At 44.1% G+C, this 25,554-nt stretch overlaps 1 long non-coding RNA gene and 1 pseudogene across 1 annotated transcript in view; both read right to left on the bottom strand.

Annotated features, from left to right (window-relative positions):
• LOC134945206 (uncharacterized) overlaps positions 1-25,554 on the bottom strand; it is a 136,811-nt gene that overhangs the window by 94,571 nt on the left and 16,686 nt on the right. The window contains exon 2 of the long non-coding RNA XR_010182073.1: positions 25,221-25,303. This is a non-coding gene — a long non-coding RNA (uncharacterized LOC134945206). The remainder of the gene's footprint in view (positions 1-25,220; positions 25,304-25,554) is intronic.
• Positions 2,742-2,859, bottom strand: LOC134946398 (5S ribosomal RNA; annotated as a pseudogene).

Genomic DNA, 25,554 nt, shown 5'->3' with positions numbered 1-25,554 from the left:
GCGAGGGGGAGACGTCTCGAATTCCAATTTGTACCCCTGAGATATCACCTGAAGGATCCAGGGGTCTACTTGCGAGTGAGCCCACTGCGCGCTGAAATTCATTGAGACGGGCCCCCACCGTGCCTGATTCTGCTTGTAAAGCCCCAGCGTCATACTGAGGGCTTGGCAGAGGCGGGAGAGGGTTTCTGTTCCTGGGAACTGGCTGATTTCTGCAGCCTTTTTCCTCTCCCTCTGTCACGGGGCAGAAATGAGGAACCTTTTGCCCGCTTGTCCACGAAAAGACTGCGCCTGATAATACGGCGTCTTCTCATGTTGAGAGGCGACCTGGGGTACAAACGTGGATTTCCCAGCTGTTGCCGTGGCCACCAGGTTTGAAAGACCGACCCCAAATAACTCCTCCCCTTAATAAGGCAATACTTCTAAATGCCGTTTGAAATCCGCATCACCTGACCACTGTCGTGTCCATAACCCTCTGCCATCTGAGGTAACGGGCGCTTTAGAGCCCCTGACGGCCTATGAGACGTCTGGACAGGCACAAGCTGAGTAGCCGGCTGTCTCATGTCAACCACTGTCTTTTATACAGAGCTGACACTGTCACGTAATTCCTTCCAACAGTTCATCCACTCAGGTGTCGACCCCCTAGGGGGTGACATCACTATTACAGGCAATCTGCTCCGTCTCCACATAATTTTTCTCCTCATACATGTCGACACAAACGTACCGACATACAGCACACACACAGGGAATGCTCTGATAGAGGACAGGACCCCACTAGCCCTTTGGGGAGACAGAGGGAGAGTTTGCCAGCACTCACCAGAGCGCTATATATATACAGGGATAACCTTATATAAGTGTTTTTCCCCTTATAGCTGCTGTATCTTTAATACTGTGCGTAATTAGTGCCCCCCCCTCTCTTTTTTAACCCTTTCTGTAGTGTAGTGACTGCAGGGGAGAGCCATGGAGCTTCCCTCCAACGGAGCTGTGAGGGAAAATGGCGCCAGTGTGCTGAGGAGATAGGCTCCGCCCCCTTATCGGCGGCCTTATCTCCCGTTTTTCTATGTATTCTGGCAGGGGTTAAATGCATCCATATAGCTCAGGAGCTATATGTGATGCATTTTTTGCCATCCAAGGTGTTTTTATTGCATCTCAGGGCGCCCCCCCCCCAGCGCCCTGCACCCTCAGTGACCGGAGTGTGAAGTGTGCTGAGAACAATGGCGCACAGCTGCAGTGCTGTGCGCTACCTTGTTGAAGACAGGACGTCTTCTGCCGCCGATTTTCCGGACCTCTTCTGTCTTCTGGCTCTGTAAGGGGGCCGGCGGCGCGGCTCTGGGACCCATCCATATCTGGGCCTGTGATCATCCCTCTGGAGCTAATGTTCAGTAGCCTAAGAAGCCCAATCCACTCTGCACGCAGGTGAGTTCGCTTCTTCTCCCCTTAGTCCCTCGATGCAGTGAGCCTGTTGCCAGCAGGTCTCACTGAAAATAAAAAACCTAAAACTAAACTTTTCACTAAGCAGCTCAGGAGAGCCACCTAGTGTGCACCCTTCTCGTTCGGGCACAAAAATCTAACTGAGGCTTGGAGGAGGGTCATAGGGGGAGGAGCCAGTGCACACCAGGTAGTTCTAAAGCTTTACTTTTGTGCCCAGTCTCCTGCGGAGCCGCTATTCCCCATGGTCCTTACCGAGTCCCCAGCATCCACTTAGGACGTTAGAGAAAAATAGTGCTAAAAATACATGCATTAGAAAATGAGAAACACTAGAGACAATTATATGTCTATAGTTATGTATAGAGATATAAATAGATAAAAAGTTCTGTATAAAGAAAAAGCAGCTTAACTGAGGATTTCAATAGTAGCAGGAATCACCCAACGCGTTTCGTCTGGTCTGACTTCATCAAGGGGTAATGAGCCAAGTGGGACACATCATCTATATATACCCATATGGATGTGGAAGTGGTTAATGACACTTCCTGTGATTAATTGACATTTAGGAAACAGGATTCAAAATTACACATTAATTATAACTAATGGTGAGGGAGGCATTAGATGTATTAAAGCGCTTGGTTTGCGCTTGTAAACTATGTAGGGAGTCTTTATAAAACTTTAAAGTCTTTTAAGATCGTTCCTTCTGGTAAAAGACGCTAATCGCGTCATTTCCGCCCCACTTCCGGTGTCAGCGGCTTCCTTCTGCGCATGCGCCGGCTGATATACAGGGAAGTGCGGCGGCCATCTTTTTAGAGTCCATACGGCGGGACAGTTGCTTATACTGGAAGCGGGTGCCGGCGGCCATCTTTTCGTAGAAAGTATACATTCAATTAGATGGGTGAAGAACGTTCCCATTGTCTCCACACCGGAAAACCGTACATGTAAATAAAGCATAAGAGCGGAATCAGTGCTTATATACGGTTCAGTAGTCATGTGTATTCCATACTGTATATACAAGATCTTCAGAGTACTATGTACTAGATATGTTATACTGTGTGTGGATCCTGGATCTGATAGACATATTCACAGTACAAATCATATGAGAATGACATCCCTATAGAATTGTGCATCTAAGAGGCATCAAGGGATTTGATTTAAGATACAGAAGTTAAACATAGAATTATTATACTGGAGAGTAGGTGTGGCAGTCAATATCATGTTTGTACTAGTTATACATAGGTGGATAACGTTATGTATAAAGGAGTGATTTTAATTGGTTTGAATATAGAAATGGAAATAGCACGCCCCTGATCCAGTTATTGTTACAGCACCCGGTCTTCTTGGGAAGTTACCTTACCCAGTACTGGCCGGGCCAACACTGCTTGGCTTTCAAGATCAGACGGATTTGGGCATATCCAGTGTGGTATGACTGTAATATAGGATCTGGGCAATGGGAGAGAGGGTCCTGAGGTTGGGGAGGTTAGATGCACAATTCTATAGGGGTGTCATTCTCATATGATTTGTACTGTGAATATGTCTATCAGATCCAGGATATGAACCACACACAGTATAACATATCTAGTACATAGTACTCTGAAGATCTTGTATATACAGTATGGAATACACATGACTACTGAACCGTATATAAGCACTGATTCCGCTCTTATGCTTTATTTACATGTGCGGTTTTCCGGTGTGGAGACAATGGGAACGTTCTTCACCCATCTAATTGAATGAATACTTTCTACGAAAAGATGGCCGCCGGCACCCGCTTCCAGTATAAGCTACTGTCCCGCCGTATGGACTCTAAAAAGATGGCCGCCGCACTTCCCTGTATATCAGCCGGCGCATGCGCAGAAGGAAGCCGCGGACACCGGAAGTGGGGCGGAAATGACGCGATTAGCGTCTTTTACCAGAAGGAACGATCTTAAAAGACTTTAAAGTTTTATAAAGACTCCCTACATAGTTTACAAGCGCAAACCAAGTGCTTTAATACATCTAATGCCTCCCTCACCATTAGTTATAATTAATGTGTAATATTGAATCCTGTTTCCTAAATGTCAATTAATCACAGGAAGTGATGTCATTAACCACTTCCACATCCATATGGGTATATATAGATGATGTGTCCCACTTGGCTCATTACCCCTTGATGAAGTCAGACCAGACAAAACGCGTTGGGTGATTCCTGCTACTATTGAAATCCTCAGTTAAGCTGCTTTTTCTTTATACGGAACTTTTTATCTATTTATATCTCTTCTCTATACATAACTATAGACATATAATTGTCTCTAGTGTTTCTCATTTTCTAATGCATGTATTTTTAGCACTTTTTTTATTGCTGTCTTTTACATGTCCTATGGAAAGTTTTTTTAAAGATTTTGTAACCGTTTTTTTAAAAAAAAAGCATTTTATGTATGTTGCCCCCTTTTTCTATGTTCATATTTTTTTAAGTTCAATTGTCTTAAACGTTCGTTGTAAATAAACCCCGCATTGTTTTATAAGAAATTTTCTTAGTCTCTTAAAGTATTTTACCACCTATGGTCGCTCTGATCTTATTTGCTTTTTCCAATTTTTATCTATCCTGCACACGTACAAGTGCAGGTTTTACTTAAGATCCAGCAGACGCCCCATAAAGAAAGGGGAGTGGCATATAGGGACTAGGTATTCTACTGGGGTATACTTGTAATCGACATACTGTGAAAAATTACTGTCTACTGCATTTTTGGCGCTGTTAGCTCGCCCTATATACATATATATATATATTATTGCAGTATGGCAGTATGTCCGGCACTCCCATGTACGTGTTACCTTGACCCGGTGCCCTCACGGTATAAAGATACACATGGTTGAAGAAAGGTGCAGCACCCAGAGCTCAGAATAAGAAAAGAAAACAGCGACCACCACGTCTACCATGAAATACAAAAGTGATTTGAAACAGGTTTTGGTGGAAGCATTGAATGTGGATCTTATCAACGAAGAAATGTTTGCCCTGTTTCTGCCAGAGTTCCTGAAGACACCGTTACTTTATACCTTGCCTAAGGTACATAAGGGCGTTAATCCTCCACCAGGGCGACCAGTACTGTCTGCCAGAGACTCCTTGTTACAACCAACTGCAATTTTCCTGGATTCGATTTTTCAACCAATTGTACAGCGACAATTTTTTTTTACTGGACACAACAATGTTGCTCAATAAATTGGAAACCATCACACAGATCCCCAGTGGTGCTTGGCTGGTTCCTTGTATGTAACCAGCTTATATACCATAATTCCCCACCTTGATGGGATAGCAGCTGTTAGTGAATTTCTTATTGGTGAGGGTAACCTTACTGTTAACCAGAGGGAGGTGGTATGTAAATTGCTTAAACTAATCTTGACGATTAATTATTTTCTATTTGACAATAAGTTTTATTTACAGGTTAGTGGGTGCACTATGGGCTCATCTGTAGCTCCAGCATTCGCTAAACTGTATATGTTTAAAATTGAGGTACAAATTTTTTTCAGTAATCCAGCAATAACAACCAAAAAAATTTTCTACACTCGTTTCATCGACGACCTATTACTGATTTGGACAGGTGGTCATAATGAATTGGTTGAATTCATAGAGGTCCATAATTCCTCTGTGTCGGCAGTGAAGTCTACTCTGAATATGAGTCAAACTTCTCTACCATTTTTGGATGTATGTATAACTTTACATAATGGTAATTTAAACACCACAGAATATTGACGGTTTTCTTTAAAAAAATTATTATTATATTTTTTTAAAGAAAACCGTCAAAAGGTATTTTCTTTTCCCCCAAACAAGTTACCCCTGATGAAGTCAAACTGACGAAACGCGTTGTATTTATCAGTCATTAGTCAGTATTCCAGATAGGAAAATTACTCCCTTTGCCAAGCGCACACCTTGCTAAGGTGAGGGAGTTTATACACCTACCTACTGGATGTCTCTGTTGTCAGAGTTACTAAAATCTATGTACAACCTGTTGTAAAATTTTCATGCTAAAGACTTTTATGAATTTCTTTGCATTAAATATTTTTATTCTAATTGACCTTGGGCCATTTGTTTGGGTGACTTTCTGGTGAGGGGTTATCCACTGCAGGAACCCAAGAAATTCAATTATCCATAGTATAAGATATACCTACTTGGAAGGACTTCCGCTTTATCTATACATCTAACAGAGCGCGCTCAGGATCTGTTTTTTCTATTCTATGTATGTTTGAGATCTGGCAACGGAGGTCTCGCCTGTAGTGCTGCTGGTTCTACGAGTGCAAGATAAGGATATTTTTGTGTTGTATATATATATATATATATATATATATATATATATATATATATATATATATATAAAATCACACACCATACAAAGGATCCCGCACTCTAGCTGTCCCCAAGGAGACAAATTCTGCATCGGTGGCGTTCCTAGGTGGACGGCGTCCGCAATAGACAGCAAGGATGGAGGGCGTCACTTAGTGACTTTTTGATGGTGAAAAATCTGTGCTTTAATACATCGATGATTTGGGGATGTGCTCCCCTTCTTCAGGATAAAGCAAAGTATACCGTGCAGAAAACAAACCTTAAACGTCTTAACCATTTTTGATTGTCCAGACCAGCGCCGCAACCAGAAGCAGTCAGACTGGAACTGAGGTCGGTGTAAACATGAAGACAGCTGCGGAGGGCCTAGTAGGTAAAATATTGAAGGTTTTCTGCAGTGTACACTTTGTTGTATCCTAAGGAAGGGGAGCACATCCCCAAATCATATAAACAGGTGTGTCCTGATGATGGAGTTATGTACCCCGAAATGCTGAGTGCATTAAAGCATATTTGTGCTTAGTAGTGCAGTGTATGTATGTTTTATATATATATATATATATATATATATATATAAAACATACACACACTGCACTACTAAGCACAAATATGCTTTAATGCACTCAGCATTTGCGTAGTAATGGCTTTCTTCTGGCGACTCGACCATGCAGCCCATTTTTCTTCAAATGCCTCCTTATTGTGCATCTTGAAACAACCACACCACTTTTTTCAGAGAGTCCTGTATTTCTGCTGAAGTTATTTGTGGATTTTTCTTTGCATCCCGAACAATTTTCCTGGCAGTTGTGGCTGAAATTTTTGTTGGTCTACCTGACCGTGATTTGGTTTCTACAGAATCCCTCATTTTCCACTTCTTAATTAGAGTTTGAACACTGCTGATTGGCATTCTTAATTGCTTGAATATCTTTTTGTATCCCTTTCCTGTTTTATACAGTTCAATAACCTTTTCCCGCAGATCCTTTGACAATTCTTTTGCTTTCCCCATGACTCAGAATCCAGACACGTCAGTGCAGCACTGGATGAAAGATGCAAGGGTCTTTCAGGAGTCCATAAACTCACTGACCTTTTATACACACACACACACTGATTACAAGCAAACAGATTACAGGTGAGGATGGTTACCTTTAGTAGCCATTCAAACCCGTTTGTGTCAACTTGTGTGCATGTTATCAGGCCAAAATCTCCAGGGTATGTAAACTTTTGATCAGGGTCATTTGGGTAGTTTCTGTTGTCATTATGATTTAAAAAGAGTAAACACAGTTGTTTGACAATAAATGGCTTCACCCAACCACTAACCATGAGTGAAAGAAAAGTTTGTGAGTAATCATTCATATTTTCTGACAAGTGGCCAGAAAATCACAAATTCTGCTAGGGTATGTAAACTTATGAGCACAACTGTATATAGTTCCAAAAAAGGCACTTACCAAAAAGTGATGTTTATTAACTTACATAGTGGAAGCCATCATAACGGTCAACGTTTCGGTCACTCAATGCGACCTTCCTCAGGACACAATCCACAGAAGAAACAGGTATATCCACCATAATGACCAGATCCTCCTTAAATACATAGGATTTAGGGGGTCATTCCGAGTTGATCGCTAGCTGCAGTTGTTCGCTGCGTAGCGATCAGTGTAAAAAACGGCTAATCTGCGCATGCACCACAATGAGCACGCGCAACGTACGAGTACAAAGAGCTTTGTGGTTTTGCACAGGTTCCAGCGAAGTTTTCAGTCGCACTGGCGGCCGCAAGAAGATTGACAGGAAGGGGGCGCTTCTGGGTGTCAACTGACTGTTTTCAGGGAGTGTTTGCAAAAATGCAGGCGTGTCTGAAAAAACGCATGTGTGGCTGGGCGGGTGTATGATGTCAAATCCGGACACGAATAGGCTGAAGTGATCGCAAGCGCTGAGTAGGTTCAGAGCTACTCAGATACTGCACAAACTGTTTTTGCAGAGCTCGGCTGCACATGCGTTCGCACTTCTGCTAAGCTAAAATACGCTCCCCACTGGGCGACGTCATAGCGTTTGCACGGCTGATAAAACTAGCTAGCAAGCGATCAACTCGGAATGACCCCCCTAGTCCTTGTGCTCTCTTTGCTTGTTTAGCTGCAATGCTAAATATATATAGATTCATGCTGTAATATCTGTATGAATTAATGTATTTGGTAGATCTTTAGGGGTGATATTTAGTATCCCCAGTGAGAGTCTTTTTTCTGCATTGTCTATGTTTATATGTCTATATGTTATAAGTAGTGTCTGTGTTTTGTATACCAGGTGCCTCCGGTACAACTGGCATTTGTTGAAATGGGCATAAAATATAAGAATATACTGAATAGGATTGTTCATGTTTATTATAGCTACTAATATTGGATTCCCCCCAAATAAAGATTAAGCCACCAGCTAATATAAATTAAAACACAGTTGGAACGCATGATAAAAGATATCCTGTTGGTGGAAAGCATAGCTAGATAGTTCCGCCTGTAGTGGAACACGGAAGGGACGTGTATGGAGTACGGGCATTTCCGCAAGTATCTAGTGAGTTCACAGGTGGAACGCACGCTACCCGGCTTCCGGGAGCGGAGGAACGCATAGTGGAAGTCCGGGATTAGTGATTGCGGCTGGTAGGATTGAGTAAGTGATTTTCTAGTGGGAATTCAATGATCTCGTTCTGGTCTATGATGTACCGTGTGGCTAATGAAGAGGTATACATCATGATGGGGTGAATCGTATAGTTTAAAGTATATTTAGACCCACTTCCGGCCGTGAGTGACATGGGTGGGCATGGCCCATTTCAAACAAATTGGCAGGGGTATTTAAGGAGGATCTGGTCAGTATGGTGGATATACCTGTTTCTCCTGTGGGGGATTGTGTCCTGAGGAAGGTCACGTTGATGGCTTCCACTATGTAAGTTAATAAACACCACTTTTTGGATTTTGCTACTAAGTAACTGGTGAGTGCCTTTTTTTTTTTTTTTTAACTGTAAGTACATGGATTTCGAATGGAATGCATTGGAGTGCACCCCAGGCAGTTGATACTAAAATATTAGAGAATGCCAACCTACCAAAGAGATATATATATATATATATATATATATATTAGAGATGAGCGGGTTCGGTTCCTCGGAATCCGAACCCGCCCGAACTTCATTTTTTTTTACACGGGGCCGAGCGACTCGGATCTTCCCGCCTTGCTCGGTTAACCCGAGCGCGCCCGAACGTCATCATCCCGCTGTCGGATTCTCGCGAGGCTCGGATTCTATCGTGAGACTCGGATTCTATATAAGGAGCCGCGCGTCGCCGCCATTTTCACACGTGCATTGAGATTGATAGGGAGAGGACGTGGCTGGCGTCCTCTCCGTTTATAGAGAGTGAGACTAGAGTAGAGAGAGACACAGTATTATTTACTTTAGTAATTTTGGGGAGCATTAGGAGGAGTACTACTACTTGCTGAAGTGATAGATAGTGTGACTGTATATCTGACTTGTGGGGGAGACACTGACAGTGGGGAGCAGTTAGAGTCTGAGAGCAGGAGTACATATTTTAACGTACAGTGCACACTTTTGCTGGCACTCTGCTGCCAGAGTGCCACACTGCCATTGTGACCACACTGACCACCAGTATATATTGTGATTGTCTGCTTAGGAGTACTACTTGCAAGTTGCTGATAGTGTGACCAGTGACCTGACCACCAGTTTAATTAATCACCACCAGTTTAATATATATATATATATTTTATATATGTGTTTTTTTTTTCTTTCTTCTTGATACATACTACTATAGTAGCTTACTGTAGCAGTCTGCGGTGCTGCTGAGCTGACAGTGTCCAGCAGATCCGTCATCAGTCATTACATAATAAATATATATACCTGTCCGGTTGCAGTACTAGTGATATTATATATATATATATATTGATTTCATCTCATTATCATCCAGTCTATATTAGCAGCAGACACAGTACGGTAGTCCACGGCTGTAGCTACCTCTGTGTCGGCAGTCGCTGGTCCATCCATAATTGTATACCACCTACCCGTGGTTTTTTTTTCTCTTTCTTCTTGATACATACTACTATAGTAGCTTACTGTAGCAGTCTGCGGTGCTGCTGAGCTGACAGTGTCCAGCAGGTCCGTCATCAGTCATTACATAATAAATATATATACCTGTCCGGCTGCAGTACTAGTAATATTATATATATATATATATATATATTGATTTCATCTCATTATCATCCAGTCTATATTAGCAGCAGACACAGTACGCTAGTCCACGGCTGTAGCTACCTCTGTGTCGGCAGTCGCTGGTCCATCCATAATTGTATACCACCTACCCGTGGTTTTTTTTTTCTCTTTCTTCTTGATACATACTACTATAGTAGCTTACTGTAGCAGTCTGCGGTGCTGCTGAGCTGACAGTGTCCAGCAGGTCCGTCATCAGTCAATACATAATAAATATATATACCTGTCCGGCTGCAGTACTAGTGATATTATATATATATATATATATTGATTTCATCTCATTATCATCCAGTCTATATTAGCAGCAGACACAGTACGGTAGTCCACGGCTGTAGCTACCTCTGTGTCGGCAGTCGCTGGTCCATCCATAATTGTATACCACCTACCCGTGGTTTTTTTTTTTCTCTTTCTTCTTGATACATACTACTATAGTAGCTTACTGTAGCAGTCTGCGGTGCTGCTGAGCTGACAGTGTCCAGCAGGTCCGTCATCAGTCATTACATAATAAATATATATACCTGTCCGGCTGCAGTACTAGTGATATTATATATATATATATATATTAATTTCATCTCATTATCATCCAGTCTATATTAGCAGCAGACACAGTACGGTAGTCCACGGCTGTAGCTACCTCTGTGTCGGCAGTCGCTGGTCCATCCATAAGTATACTAGTATCCATCCATCTCCATTGTTTACCTGAGGTGCCTTTTAGTTGTGCCTATTAAAATATGGAGAACAAAAATGTTGAGGTTCCAAAATTAGGGAAAGATCAAGATCCACTTCCACCTCGTGCTGAAGCTGCTGCCACTAGTCATGGCCGAGACGATGAAATGCCAGCAACGTCGTCTGCCAAGGCCGATGCCCAATGTCATAGTACAGAGCATGTAAAATCCAAAACACCAAATATCAGTAAAAAAAAGGACTCCAAAATCTAAAATAAAATTGTCGGAGGAGAAGCGTAAACTTGCCAATATGCCATTTACCACACGGAGTGGCAAGGAATGGCTGAGGCCCTGGCCTATGTTCATGGCTAGTGGTTCAGCTTCACATGAGGATGGAAGCACTCAGCCTCTCGCTAGAAAAATGAAAAGACTCAAGCTGGCAAAAGCACCGCAAAGAACTGTGCGTTCTTCGAAATCCCAAATCCACAAGGAGAGTCCAATTGTGTCGGTTGCGATGCCTGACCTTCCCAACACTGGACGTGAAGAGCATGCGCCTTCCACCATTTGCACGCCCCCTGCAAGTGCTGGAAGGAGCACCCGCAGTCCAGTTCCTGATAGTCAGATTGAAGATGTCAGTGTTGAAGTACACCAGGATGAGGAGGATATGGGTGTTGCTGGCGCTGGGGAGGAAATTGACAAGGAGGATTCTGATGGTGAGGTGGTTTGTTTAAGTCAGGCACCCGGGGAGACACCTGTTGTCCGTGGGAGGAATAGGGCCGTTGACATGCCTGGTGAAAATACCAAAAAAATCAGCTCTTCGGTGTGGAAGTATTTCACCAGAAATGCGGACAACATTTGTCAAGCCGTGTGTTGCCTTTGTCAAGCTGTAATAAGTAGGGGTAAGGATGTTAACCACCTCGGAACATCCTCCCTTATACGTCACCTGCAGCGCATTCATAATAAGTCAGTGACAAGTTCAAAAACTTTGGGCGACAGCGGAAGCAGTCCACTGACCAGTAAATCCCTTCCTCTTGTAACCAAGCTCACGCAAACCACCCCACCAACTCCCTCAGTGTCAATTTCCTCCTTCCCCAGGAATGCCAATAGTCCTGCAGGCCATGTCACTGGCAATTCTGACGAGTCCTCTCCTGCCTGGGATTCCTCCGATGCATCCTTGCGTGTAACGCCTACTGCTGCTGGCGCTGCTGTTGTTGCTGCTGGGAGTCGATGGTCATCCCAGAGGGGAAGTCGTAAGCCCACTTTTACTACTTTCACCAAGCAATTGACTGTCCAACAGTCCTTTGCGAGGAAGATGAAATATCACAGCAGTCATCCTGTTGCAAAGTGGATAACTGAGGCCTTGACAACTATGTTGGTGTTAGACGTGCCTCCGGTATCCGCCGTTAGTTCACAGGGAACTAGACAATTTCTTGAGGTAGTGTGCCCCCATTACCAAATACCATCTAGGTTCCACTTCTCTAGGCAGGCGATACCGAGAATGTACACGGACGTCAGAAAAAGACTCACCAGTGTCCTAAAAAATGCAGTTGTACCCAATGTCCACTTAACCACGGACATGTGGACAAGTGGAGCAGGGCAGGGTCAGGACTATATGACTGTGACAGCCCACTGGGTAGATGTATGGACTCCCGCCGCAAGAACAGCAGCGGCGGCACCAGTAGCAGCATCTCGCAAACGCCAACTCTTTCCTAGGCAGGCTACGCTTTGTATCACCGGTTTCCAGAATACGCACACAGCTGAAAACCTCTTACGGCAACTGAGGAAGATCATCGCGGAATGGCTTACCCCAATTGGACTCTCCTGTGGATTTGTGGCATCGGACAACGCCAGCAATATTGTGTGTGCATTAAATATGGGCAAATTCCAGCACGTCCCATGTTTTGCACATACCTTGAATTTGGTGGTGCAGAATTTTTAAAAAAACGACAGGGGCGTGCAAGAGATGCTGTCGGTGGCCAGAAGAATTGCGGGACACTTTCGGCGTACAGGCACCACGTACAGAAGACTGGAGCACCACCAAAAACGCCTGAACCTGCCCTGCCATCATCTGAAGCAAGAAGTGGTAACGAGGTGGAATTCAACCCTCTATATGCTTCAGAGGTTGGAGGAGCAGCAAAAGGCCATTCAAGCCTATACAATTGAGCACGATATAGGAGGTGGAATGTACCTGTCTCAAGCGCAGTGGAGAATGATTTCAACGTTGTGCAAGGTTCTGCAACCTTTTGAACTTGCCACACGTGAAGTCAGTTCAGACACTGCCAGCCTGAGTCAGGTCATTCCCCTCATCAGGCTTTTGCAGAAGAAGCTGGAGGCATTGAAGGAGGAGCTAAAAGGGAGCGATTCCGCTAGGCATGTGGGACTTGTGGATGGAGCCCTTAATTCGCTTAACAAGGATTCACGGGTGGTCAATCTGTTGAAATCAGAGCACTACATTTTGGCCACCGTGCTCGATCCTAGATTTAAAACCTACCTTGGATCTCTCTTTCCGGCAGACACAAGTCTGCTGGGGTTCAAAGACCTGCTGGTGACAAAATTGTCAAGTCAAGCGGAACGCGACCTGTCAACATCTCCTCCTTCACATTCTCCCGCAACTGGGGGTGCGAGGAAAAGGCTCAGAATTCCGAGCCCACCCGCTGGCGGTGATGCAGGGCAGTCTGGAGCGACTGCTGATGCTGACATCTGGTCCGGACTGAAGGACCTGACAACGATTACGGACATGTCGTCTACTGTCACTGCATATGATTCTCTCCCCATTGAAAGAATGGTGGAGGATTATATGAGTGACCGCATCCAAGTAGGCACGTCAGACAGTCCGTACTTATACTGGCAGGAAAAAGAGGCAATTTGGAGGCCCTTGCACAAACTGGCTTTATTCTACCTAAGTTGCCCTCCCACAAGTGTGTACTCCGAAAGAGTGTTTAGTGCCGCCGCTCACCTTGTCAGCAATCGGCGTACGAGGTTACTTCCAGAAAATGTGGAGAAGATGATGTTCATTAAAATGAATTATAATCAATTCCTCCGTGGAGACATTGACCAGCAGCAATTGCCTCCACAAAGTACACAGGGAGCTGAGATGGTGGATTCCAGTGGGGACGAATTGATAATCTGTGAGGAGCGGGATGTACACGGTGATATATCGGAGGATGATGATGAGGTGGACATCTTGCCTCTGTAGAGCCAGTTTGTGCAAGGAGAGATTAATTGCTTCTTTTTCGGTGGGGGTCCAAACCAACCCGTCATTTCAGTCACAGTCGTGTGGCAGACCCTGTCACTGAAATGATGGGTTGGTTAAAGTGTGCATGTCCTGTTTATACAACATAAGGGTGGGTGGGAGGGCCCAAGGACAATTCCATCTTGCACCTCTTTTTTCTTTCATTTTTCTTTGCGTCATGTGCTGTTTGGGGAGTGTTTTTTGGAAGGGCCATCCTGCGTGACACTGCAGTGCCACTCCTAGATGGGCCAGGTGTTTGTGTCGGCCACTAGGGTCGCTTATCTTACTCACACAGCTACCTCATTGCGCCTCTTTTTTTCTTCTTTGCGTCATGTGCTGTTTGGGGAGTGTTTTTTGGAAGGGCCATCCTGCGTGACACTGCAGTGCCACTCCTAGATGGGCCAGGTGTTTGTGTCGGCCACTAGGGTCGCTTATCTTACTCACACAGCTACCTCATTGCGCCTCTTTTTTTCTTCTTTGCGTCATGTGCTGTTTGGGGAGTGTTTTTTGGAAGGGCCATCCTGCGTGACACTGCAGTGCCACTCCTAGATGGGCCAGGTGTTTGTGTCGGCCACTAGGGTCGCTTAGCTTACTCACACAGCTACCTCATTGCGCCTCTTTTTTTCTTCTTTGCGTCATGTGCTGTTTGGGGAGTGTTTTTTGGAAGGGCCATCCTGCGTGACACTGCAGTGCCACTCCTAGATGGGCCAGGTGTTTGTGTCGGCCACTAGGGTCGCTTATCTTACTCACACAGCTACCTCATTGCGCCTCTTTTTTTCTTCTTTGCGTCATGTGCTGTTTGGGGAGTGTTTTTTGGAAGGGCCATCCTGCGTGACACTGCAGTGCCACTCCTAGATGGGCCAGGTGTTTGTGTCGACCACTAGGGTCGCTTATCTTACTCACACAGCTACCTCATTGCGCCTCTTTTTTTCTTCTTTGCGTCATGTGCTGTTTGGGGAGTGTTTTTTGGAAGGGCCATCCTGCGTGACACTGCAGTGCCACTCCTAGATGGGCCAGGTGTTTGTGTCGGCCACTAGGGTCGCTTATCTTACTCACACAGCTACCTCATTGCGCCTCTTTTTTTCTTCTTTGCGTCATGTGCTGTTTGGGGAGTGTTTTTTGGAAGGGCCATCCTGCGTGACACTGCAGTGCCACTCCTAGATGGGCCAGGTGTTTGTGTCGGCCACTAGGGTCGCTTATCTTACTCACACAGCTACCTCATTGCGCCTCTTTTTTTCTTCTTTGCGTCATGTGCTGTTTGGGGAGTGTTTTTTGGAAGGGCCATCCTGCGTGACACTGCAGTGCCACTCCTAGATGGGCCAGGTGTTTGTGTCGGCCACTAGGGTCGCTTATCTTACTCACACAGCTACCTCATTGCGCCTCTTTTTTTCTTCTTTGCGTCATGTGCTGTTTGGGGAGTGTTTTTTGGAAGGGCCATCCTGCGTGACACTGCAGTGCCACTCCTAGATGGGCCAGGTGTTTGTGTCGGCCACTAGGGTCGCTTATCTTACTCACACAGCTACCTCATTGCGCCTCTTTTTTTCTTCTTTGCGTCATGTGCTGTTTGGGGAGTGTTTTTTGGAAGGGCCATCCTGCGTGACACTGCAGTGCCACTCCTAGATGGGCCAGGTGTTTGTGTCGGCCACTAGGGTCACTTAGCTTAGTCATCCAGCGACCTCGGTGCAAATTTTAGGACTAAAAATAATATTGTGAGGTGTGAGGTGTTCAGAATAGACTGAAAATGAGTGGAAATTATGGTTTTTGAGGTTAATAATACTTTGGGATCAAAATGACCCCCAAATTCTATGATTTAAGCTGTTTTTTAGTGTTTTTTGAAAAAAACACCCGAATCCAAAACACACCCGAATCCGACAAAAAAAATTCGGTGAGGTTTTGCCAAAACGCGGTCGAACCCAAAACACGGCCGCGGAACCGAACCCAAAACCAAAACACAAAACCCGAAAAATTTCAAGTGCACATCTCTAATATATATATACAGTATATATATGTATATATGTACTCCTGTCTGTGAAATCTACAGTTCGAGTCTCCAGGTATTCCAGCTCCTGTTTTCAACTTCTGTGATTCAGCTCCACTTACAGACCCGCACCGGTTACCAGCTTGCAGTGCAGCCTGACTTCCGTTGTTCCAGCTCTGCTACTTGGTTATCTGCTGTGATACCTACATCGGCTTTCAGCTTCCAGCATTGGACTCTGTTCCGCTTCCAGCTTCCAGCAGTGTTTGGTATCTCTCCACTCCCGTTGTTTGCGATCTCCAGCTACATCGGTGTTCCGCCATCAATCTCCAGCTACATCGGTGTTCCGCCATCGATCTCCAGCTTCATCTGTGTTCCGCCATCGATCTCCAGCTTCATCGATATTCATCACCATCGATAATCATCACCATCAATACTCATCACCATCGGTACTCACCATCAGACTCTAAACATCATCGGTGAGTTCTGCTACACCTTCCCGTCTGGTCCGGTTCCATCCGGCATCCCCGGCAGTTCTTCTGTGTTCTTCTCAACCTCTGTGCATCTATCTCGACTCCCTCTCTCAGAGTATACCCTGCTGGTCAGTGCCAGCTTGTTTCCCTCTACAGTGGTTAGTTGTGGCCAACGGACATTACATCTCCGGGTCTTGCAGTGACTTTATACAGGAACTGTACTGTTGTTTGCATTGCACAATCTACCATTGAATTACCTGAACTGCCTAGGTGTATCAGAACTGTGTGTTTAATAAACAGACTTTATTTTACCACGTTGTCTTTGTCACACCTTCGGGCTTTCGTATCTAATCATACTGCATGTCCAGGAACCTAATCTCACCTCCTCGGTTCACTTACACACCAGCCCCTACAACTGAGGCTTCCCCCAGTCAGCCACAACCCTCAGTTGTGACAGTAAGCACTGACCATATGGATCCGGCCGGAGACCAGGCCCAAGCGACCAGCCCAATGCAACAACTTGCAGCCCTCCTTGAACATCAGGAGGCTGCACAGGGCCACATGATTCGCTGTCTCCAGGACCTCTCCTCCTGACTGGATGGGATACAAACAACCCTCTGTGGTTCAGGGGCGTCCAGTGTGCCGACTGCAGTATCTTCGGTAGTAACCCCACCCACCATGCCCGTATCTGCTCCTCGTCTTCATCTACCGACTCCAGACAAGTTCGATGGTTCCCCTAGAGCAGAGATTTTCAACCTTTTACAACTCGCGGCACACTGAACAAGATTTAAATATTGCCAAGGCACACTCAAATATAATGGTGATGCATGGTGCAGTTGCGTGTCCTAGGATGTCATGTTGCAGCTTCTCCATAGATAATGCCTTAGCCACATCTGGGAAATCCACAAGAGCCCAACACTGCCTGGGCCCAAATTTAGAACTGGCTCTGCCACCACTAAACCCACCACTATTGATCGTTCCAGGGCCTCAGTAGCGGCAAAACACTGACCGGCCTGGCTCTGCTTCTATGGCGGCACACCTGGAGACTGCTCAGGGCACACTAGTGTGCCACGGCACAGTGGTTGAAAAACACTGCCCTAGAGCCTGTCGATGTTTTCTAAACCAGTGTGAAATTCACTTTGAGTTGCAGCCTGGCAACTTTCCAACAGACCGCACCAAGGTTGCCTACATTATCCCCCTCCTTAGTGGTCCTGCTCTGGATTGGGCCTCACCTCTATGGGAGAAGTCTGATGTCCTGCTTTCTTCCTATGCAGATTTCAAGTGCATCTTTGACGAGCCAGGACGTGTGACATCTGCCTCCACTGATCTCCTCCGGCTACGTCAGGGAAAACAGACAGTCGGTCAGTATTTAGTACAATTTCAAATCCTTGCGTCTGAACTCTCATGGAATGATGACGCACTCTACGCAGCTTTCTGGCACGGGTTGTCTGAGCGAATTAAAAATGAGCTCGCTACTAGGGACTTACCTTCTAATATTGATGAGCTCATATCCCTCTGCATCAAAGTTGATCTCAGATTCCGTGAAAGGGCAATTGAACGAGGAAGGTCCACTCTTCCTGAAACCTCCAGCGTTATGCCTCTTCGCCAGTTATCTCTACCTGAAGATGAGCCCATGCAGATCAACAGCTCACATCTGTCTCCAGCAGAGCTCCATCTCATGTCATCAACGCTTGTCCGAAGCGTCAGGGGAAACTCCAAATCCTAGCCAATCAAGGAGAGGGTCGGCTAGGAGTAATAAATTCCTCTTCATCTTTATGTGACTGTAACCTTCCAGTTTCCCTTCAGGTTTCTCAGCGCTTCAGGAATCTCACTGCTCTGTTGGATTCCGGAGCAGCCGGAAACTTCATGACTGCGGAGTTCGTTAAGCGGTGGTCCCTACCCATCGAGAGACTGTTGTCCCCCATATGCCTGACTGTGGTGGACGCAGTCATTAATCTCAAGACCCTACCTATCCGTCTGAAGGTAGGAGCTCTTCACTCCGAGTTGATTTCTCTTCTGGTCATTCCAAAAGCCACACATCCTGTGGTTATATGCCTTCCATGGCTTCGTCTCCATAATCCACAAATTGATTGGAAGACTACGCATATCTTGGCATGGAGTCCTTCCTGTTCAGAGACTTGTCTTCAAAAGGAACTTTCAGTTCGTACCTCTTCTTACAAGTCTACAGATGTTCCACCTCCACCGTACCAAGATTTCACTGATGTTTTTAGTAAATCCTCTGCTGACATTCTTCCTCCTCATAGGGAATAGGATTGTCCAATTGATTACATTCCAGGGAAGTCTCCTCCTCAAGGACGTACCGATCCGTTGTCACTTCCAGAGTCCCACTCCATGGAGGAGTATATAAAAGAAAAATGCATCTTCGAGGTCAACTCAATTCCGTTTCTGGGGTACATCGTGTCCGGTTCCAGATTAGAGATGGATCCTGAGAAACTCCAGGCTATTCGTGATTGGCCAATACCCACTATTCAGAGGCAGCCCGGTGATCACTCGGCAAAGCTGTTTCTTCGTATGGAGACTTGCTGTTCGGATCATCTCTAATCTTTGAGAAATCTCCTGCTAATTTGCTCTTTGTATTCCTGTTGAAATCTTTGCTGGCCTCACCTGTTCAAGCTCATTTCTACAGTTTCTTTATACAGTACTTAATTGATAATTCTTTGTTTCTATCATTTACTGTATTCTTTTATTAATATATTTGATTTCATAGCCTTATGTGTGTTTTAACTAGTGTAATGAGACGTGCGTACAGCATTGCCCTTAGACATGTAAAACCTATGCCGTCGCTCGCTCCATAGATGTAGGCTACCATGCAGCGCTGGTTCACGGGCACCAGCCATTTTGTGAACCCACTCGGTGCTCAAGTCTGTCCTGCTACATACGTCACCCATACTGTAGCTCGCTTATAGAATACAATCTGCGACAGTAATGTCTTTAATTTGGATATATTTTTATATGGTCCTTTATCATGAGGCCTTACAATAGAGTGAAGTCCCATCTATTCGCAAATATATGCAACAAATATCTATAGTTTTCAAGTAATGTTGCAAGGATTATTTAGTGTGCAGGAGATACCAGAGAGAAAAAACAGCCCCCTTTCTGTTTTGTGTTTTCTGTGACCTTTCCCTTTCATGCACCTGATAAGTACTGCCAAACTGATTGATCAGCTACCGCTATGTACAAAGATAAGAATGACTGTAAGCCCGCAGCGCTCGATTAAACAATGTAACCATACACCACAACCTTCAATGTCACAATAATCAAACAGGTCTCTCCGATGTTAGAAGTAATAAGTATCGATCATTGGTGGGTATTAGATGAGTCTTTCCCTTTTCTTATGAAATGACACTTACTTTCAAAATGCTTGCTACATTCCCCAAAAGGTATCTTCAGTAGTACCGCCCTTCAATCACAATCATGGAGCCGTAACCCATCTTGTTGTCTCAGTAAGTGCCATAAACGTCATGCAAATGGAGCAGAAATGTATAAATTACCCGTCAGGGAGTTTATTGCCAGAACAATATTTAAAAATGTCAAATACCAATAAAAGTAAACGAAGAAAGTATGTTCGTACCCGCCTCTGGATGAGGCTGTGCACTAGAGCTGAGAAGTCTAAGGATGTCTTAGCTTGCTGTTCCAGTAACAGCCTCAAGCAGAAAGGCGATGAACCTCCGAAACGCGTTGGTATTTTAGGACTCTTACATATCGTGGAGAGAACGCTGCCCGCTCCTGTGTTTGAGGGTGTTGCCGGAACAGCATGCTGAGACTGATGCTGCTGGGGGCTGGCAGTGTTGATATGTGTGTACTATTTGTGGTAACACTGAGTGGTTAATAGTAGGCACCTGTGGAATCAGCAGATGAAGTGGGCAACGCAGTGAGACTTAACAAGGGTTGCAGATGTATTGATATATGCAGATGTACAGCCATACTCACAGTATCATTAACAAGTAGCAGAGGTGGAGCAGAGCATATAGCAGACCATCTGGTCATATATGTACAGCAGAATTCAGGTGATAAAGTTACTCCCCGGAGCTGAGTACTACACAGCTGTGCAATACCGTGGTGCTCAAGTGGCAAGATGGCACCATGCATGCACAGAAGACATATCGGTGGCCATTTTGGTAAAGGATCTAATGCCTTAGTAAAGGCATTATGGAGATAGCGCAGGAGCACACGCCATTACCAGCTGGTGGTGGGACATAGAGCTGTTTATTTTCAGAGGATAATAAATGGGGTAAAGTTTTGCATTGTATAAATTACTAATTTTTACTCTCGTTTAAAGTTGATTGGAATTTTAGCCTATTGAATACTTTTTTCTGTCACTTGTGAGGACAATGGGTTATTAGACAAGAATGACAAAAACTGACACAAAAACATAAGTATTGGTGACTTTTAAAAGTCACTTTAGTTGCTAAAATAAACATACAGTAAATTAGTTAAAATGGGTCGTTTTTTTTAAATCTAAGTTATTTTAATAGAACTGGCAACCATTTAGATAAAAAAGTGGAACCTTCCCCAAAATGGTACTCTCCGATGAAACTGTCATTCAAAGCTCAAACTGCTATATTATTTTGAATATAAAATATAAAAAAAAAACTATACAAACAAAATTCTTACACCTTGTTTTAGCTTTTCTTTATTAAAATAACCTAATGTACTTAGAATGCCATGTTGAGATTATTCATTTGATGCATTTTAGTTTCACAATAGATTAATTTTACACTGCTGTAGATTGTTTCTAAAATTCACACAGATTCTATCTTAAACTTTTGAAATGTAAGTTGAATTTCAATGTATACAGCTAGTATATACCTTTTCCTTATGTCTGATAGCAATGACACCAATAACATTAGTGTCACTAATGTATCAAGACTAGTTTGCTTCAAAATATGTGGCTCACATTTCAATCTAGGTCATTTGCAAAAGCCAAGAAGCTATGAATATAACAAGCAACAATCTTTGCTCTTTACATTATTTGGAATATAACGGCCAAAAAATGTACTTTACACATGCCAAAAATACAGTAAGCTTTGGGTACATGCATTAATATTTAACACAACCTAAATTCACCACTGGGAGATACAGATGTCAGACATTTTTGAGTTTTATCTCATGCCATAAATATACTCTATTTTATTTTATCTACAACATAAAACAGCAGCCATGAAGTCTAATTCTATGAAATATAATATTCTCTTTTTCTGTTATAAAATGTGTCATTTTACATGGAGCATAAACTATTGGAGGTAATTATTTGTTTTATAATACACAAGTGATGTTACTCTTGTACAAGTTGTTAATGCCTTTAAGTAAAATCTGCATAAATGGTGAAAGCTGACGTAATTGCTTATAATCAGTGGATTTGCTATAGTGTTCTAGGTAACCAGTGTGTTAGCAGTAGTGCACCCCATATTGTAATCTGTTACCAATATTGTAGCCTATTACCCCTATACTGTAACCTGTTACCAATATTGTTTCCTATTACCCAGAGCTGGATTTAGACTTCATGGTGCCCTAGGCAAGATACCAGTTTGGTATTCCTGCCTCCCCCCATCCTTCTTTTTTTAAATTACAATAAATAAATAGGCAGGTGCGCAACCAACAGCAGCAGGTAGGAGGAAGGTCAATTCCTCAGAGACCAAGTAGTAAAAAAGGAGTAAATACCCGCGCTGGCTAAGCAAATTAATAGTAATAATAATAGGGATGGTTTGCTCTATGTATAAAATAACAATTTATTGACAAATCGCATATAAACAAATTTAAAATAAAAAGGAATTCCTATTATCACAAGGTGGCAATAAAACTTGATAATGTCTTATCTGGATAAGATTTAATGGATTTCACATTCTCCTGTATTCAAAATTTCCATTCCTGAAGGCTAGGGCAACCTCCCCTTGTGCATTCACTGTGTTTAAGTAGATAATTACCAGATCCCCACGTTGTAAGACATCAGCATAGGAATAAGTCCATTTGTAGCTGTAGGGGTGGATCAGACCAGTTTGTTGAATAGGTCCAGTGATGGGAGAGAAGTCCAAAGTATGCCGAAGAATGAAAAGGCTTTGCGGGCCAGTTAGGAGAGTGAAGTCCAAAAGTATGGAGTAAGCTCAACGCGTTTCACTGGTATAATCCAGCTTCCTCAGGAGGAAGCTGGATTATACCAGTGAAACGCGTTGAGCTTACTCCATACTTTTGGACTTCACTCTCCTAACTGGCCCGCAAAGCCTTTTCATTCTTCGGCATACTTTGGACTTCTCTCCCATCACTGGACCTATTCAACAAACTGGTCTGATCCACCCCTACAGCTACAAATGGACTCATTCCTATGCTGATGTCTTACAACGTGGGGATCTGGTAATTATCTACTTAAACACAGTGAATGCACAAGGGGAGGTTGCCCTAGCCTTCAGGAATGGAAATTTTGAATACAGGAGAATGTGAAATCCATTAAATCTTATCCAGATAAGACATTATCAAGTTTTATTGCCACCTTGTGATAATAGGAATTCCTTTTTATTTTAAATTTGTTTATATGCGATTTGTCAATAAATTGTTATTTTATACATAGAGCAAACCATCCCTATTATTATTACTATTAATTTGCTTAGCCAGCGCGGGTATTTACTCCTTTTTTACTTCTTTTTTTAAATGCATTATAGGATTTATTTTTTTGTAATAGGTTAGGAGTGGACAGGACTGTCTTATATTACAGAACACAATAAAAAACATTGGCCTCAATAGGAATAAACTAAAACACAATGTCCCTGGAGAGGAAAAAAAACACTTTGGCCCAAGTCACACATTTGCCCCCACAGGAATAAATAAAACACATTTGCCCCCAACATGAAAAAAACACTACATTGGCCCCTGACGGAGGAAACCCCCCCCCCCACACACACACACTGTATACAATACCAGTTGCCGTGGTGACCTACATATAATACCAGTAAAGGTGCCCACCGCATTACACTGGGGAGCACATCATATTATATTTGCTGTGTATCCCTTCACATTAAACCAGTAGTGGTGTCACTTGGATGCAAAGATGCCCAATATTTTACACCGGTGGTTCTCAAACTCGGTCCTCAGGACCCCACAAGGTTCACGTTTTCCATGTCACCCATCAGGTGCACTGTGTATCACCAACTGTCACATTTTTAAAATCTACAGATGACCTGCAAAACATGAACCGTGTGTGGTCCTGAAGACCGAGTTTGAGAACCTTTAATTATACCAACAGAAATAACCAACACATTACAGCACATTGGTAGAGATCACAATAAAACTAATTAATTTTAAAAGCTTCTGGGGGTAATGTGGGAAAGCAGACACAAGGCGGAGTTTGTAAAAGCTCCTCATGCTCAGTCTGGGGGCAGCCAGAGACTGAGATTGCAGGCAAAGCGGACAAGAGGTTGGATGACTGTATATAAGGTACAGCCATTCTGGAAACTCTCTCCAAATATCATTTGTGAGGAGACTTTACCTGATAATATCCAGCTGTGTTATCTCACTGTGTTTTCGCGTCACACGTAGTCGCACAGTGCTCCTCTGGGAACGTTTTGCAGAGGACAGTAACAGAGCTCAGTGCCTGTATTAGTGATATTAATACTGGTCTGAACGCAATTACTTGAACCCCAATAAAACATTTAAGTAGAAGCCAGCCTTTGTGATGGATCATGTATGAGTTATTTAGTGGGGTCTGGCCACGGGCCCTCTGGGAGCCTTGAGCCCTAGGAAGCTGCCTAGGTTGCCATGTGGGAAATCCATGCCTGCTATTACCCCTATACTGTAATGTGTTACTGTAGTACCCTAAGGTATTAAGTTCATTGGTACATTGTATAACATGTATATGATTTGTGAACCCTCACAGAGGGAAAACTTATTGTAGATGGGGATGCTCTCATAGAGAGAAGGTGTCAGTATATGTGTCTTCCCCTCATATAGGAGAGTGGGAATACCCCAAACAAATGGGACTGTAGGTAAAACAGGCAGGAGGGATGAACCCATATACTCAAGAAGGAGGATTCATATGGGAGTTGGTCAGGAGAGAGTCTGACTCGTGCAGGAGACAGTTGGTGAGGCTAATCCGGGCACCCAAGAAAAAAAGGATAAATAAGAGGCTGAGGAGGTGTTCAGTTGGTCGTCGTTGGAGAAGGAGGAGAGCGGGAGGTACGCTGCACCCGTGTACCCTGTGAACGGACATTAATTACCCACGTACAGCCCTACCTAACGGTCTGCTGATGACTCCGGGGTCCGGTGTCTGAACGGGGCTCTGTTCAGGAGGTGATCCGTGAGTGACTGCGGCAGGCGGGGTTGAGATATCCGTCTCTCCCTCAACTCTAGAGAGAGGCGGCCCGACGGGTGTGACGCAGTGACTTGAAACCCGTCCCGCGTTTGGAAGGAGGCGCTGGAGGCACAGATAGCCGGAGGACACCCGCAGTGAGTACCTCCGACAGCAGGAACCTTTCTGTTACAACTTCCACTGTGACCTGCTAAAGAAGGAGGGCCGGGAGAGGCTAGTTAGTAAAAGACTTCGCCGCAGATACGCCTTCTGGGCGGCCGCATCCATCAGTCTGCCAACCCGATCACAGTAAGAGGGAGGCAGGAACATTCAGGGCACAGCAGAGGGGCGGATTCAGTCACTCCATATAAGGAAGGAGGTGGGCCAGCATAGTTTGGATAGAAAGTATCCTCTAATGCAGGGGATATAACACAGCATCTCCAGCCTACACATAACCTGTCCTCCAGCCGCAAGTCAGATATTTACTGGATAAAAGCAGCAGACAGGATATAAAGAGACAGTGTCGTCTTTGATATATTTGAAATAAAGTGGATTTAGTCAAAGAAAGAGGGCTTCTCGATTGCAGAAAGAGATAGACTCACCTCTGGCATAAACTCGATATAACGGGCGCAGATAGGGTACCAGTTTGTTCTCTTGTGTGCAAGCTTACCAGCCTCCTCTATAGCTGTAAGAAAGTCAAACAGATAGAAATTGTTAGCATCAACTCTCTGCCACCCTGATAAAGAAGATTGAGTACAGTATAGCCCAGCATTAATATAGGGGGATACAAAAGTTAGATACCCCTGCATTGAGACAAAATATACTTCAACTTCTAGATATTACCCCATTTTTGAAAGCTTTCGACTTGCATCGTGAAAGGGGTTATCGAACTAGATGATAAGGCTTTGTTAACACCGGAATTGTACCAAACACCTG

This window comes from Pseudophryne corroboree, chromosome 7, assembly GCF_028390025.1.
Source record: "Pseudophryne corroboree isolate aPseCor3 chromosome 7, aPseCor3.hap2, whole genome shotgun sequence".
Lineage (NCBI taxonomy): Eukaryota > Metazoa > Chordata > Amphibia > Anura > Myobatrachidae > Pseudophryne > Pseudophryne corroboree.
This window is presented reverse-complemented; position numbering and strand designations above follow the sequence as displayed.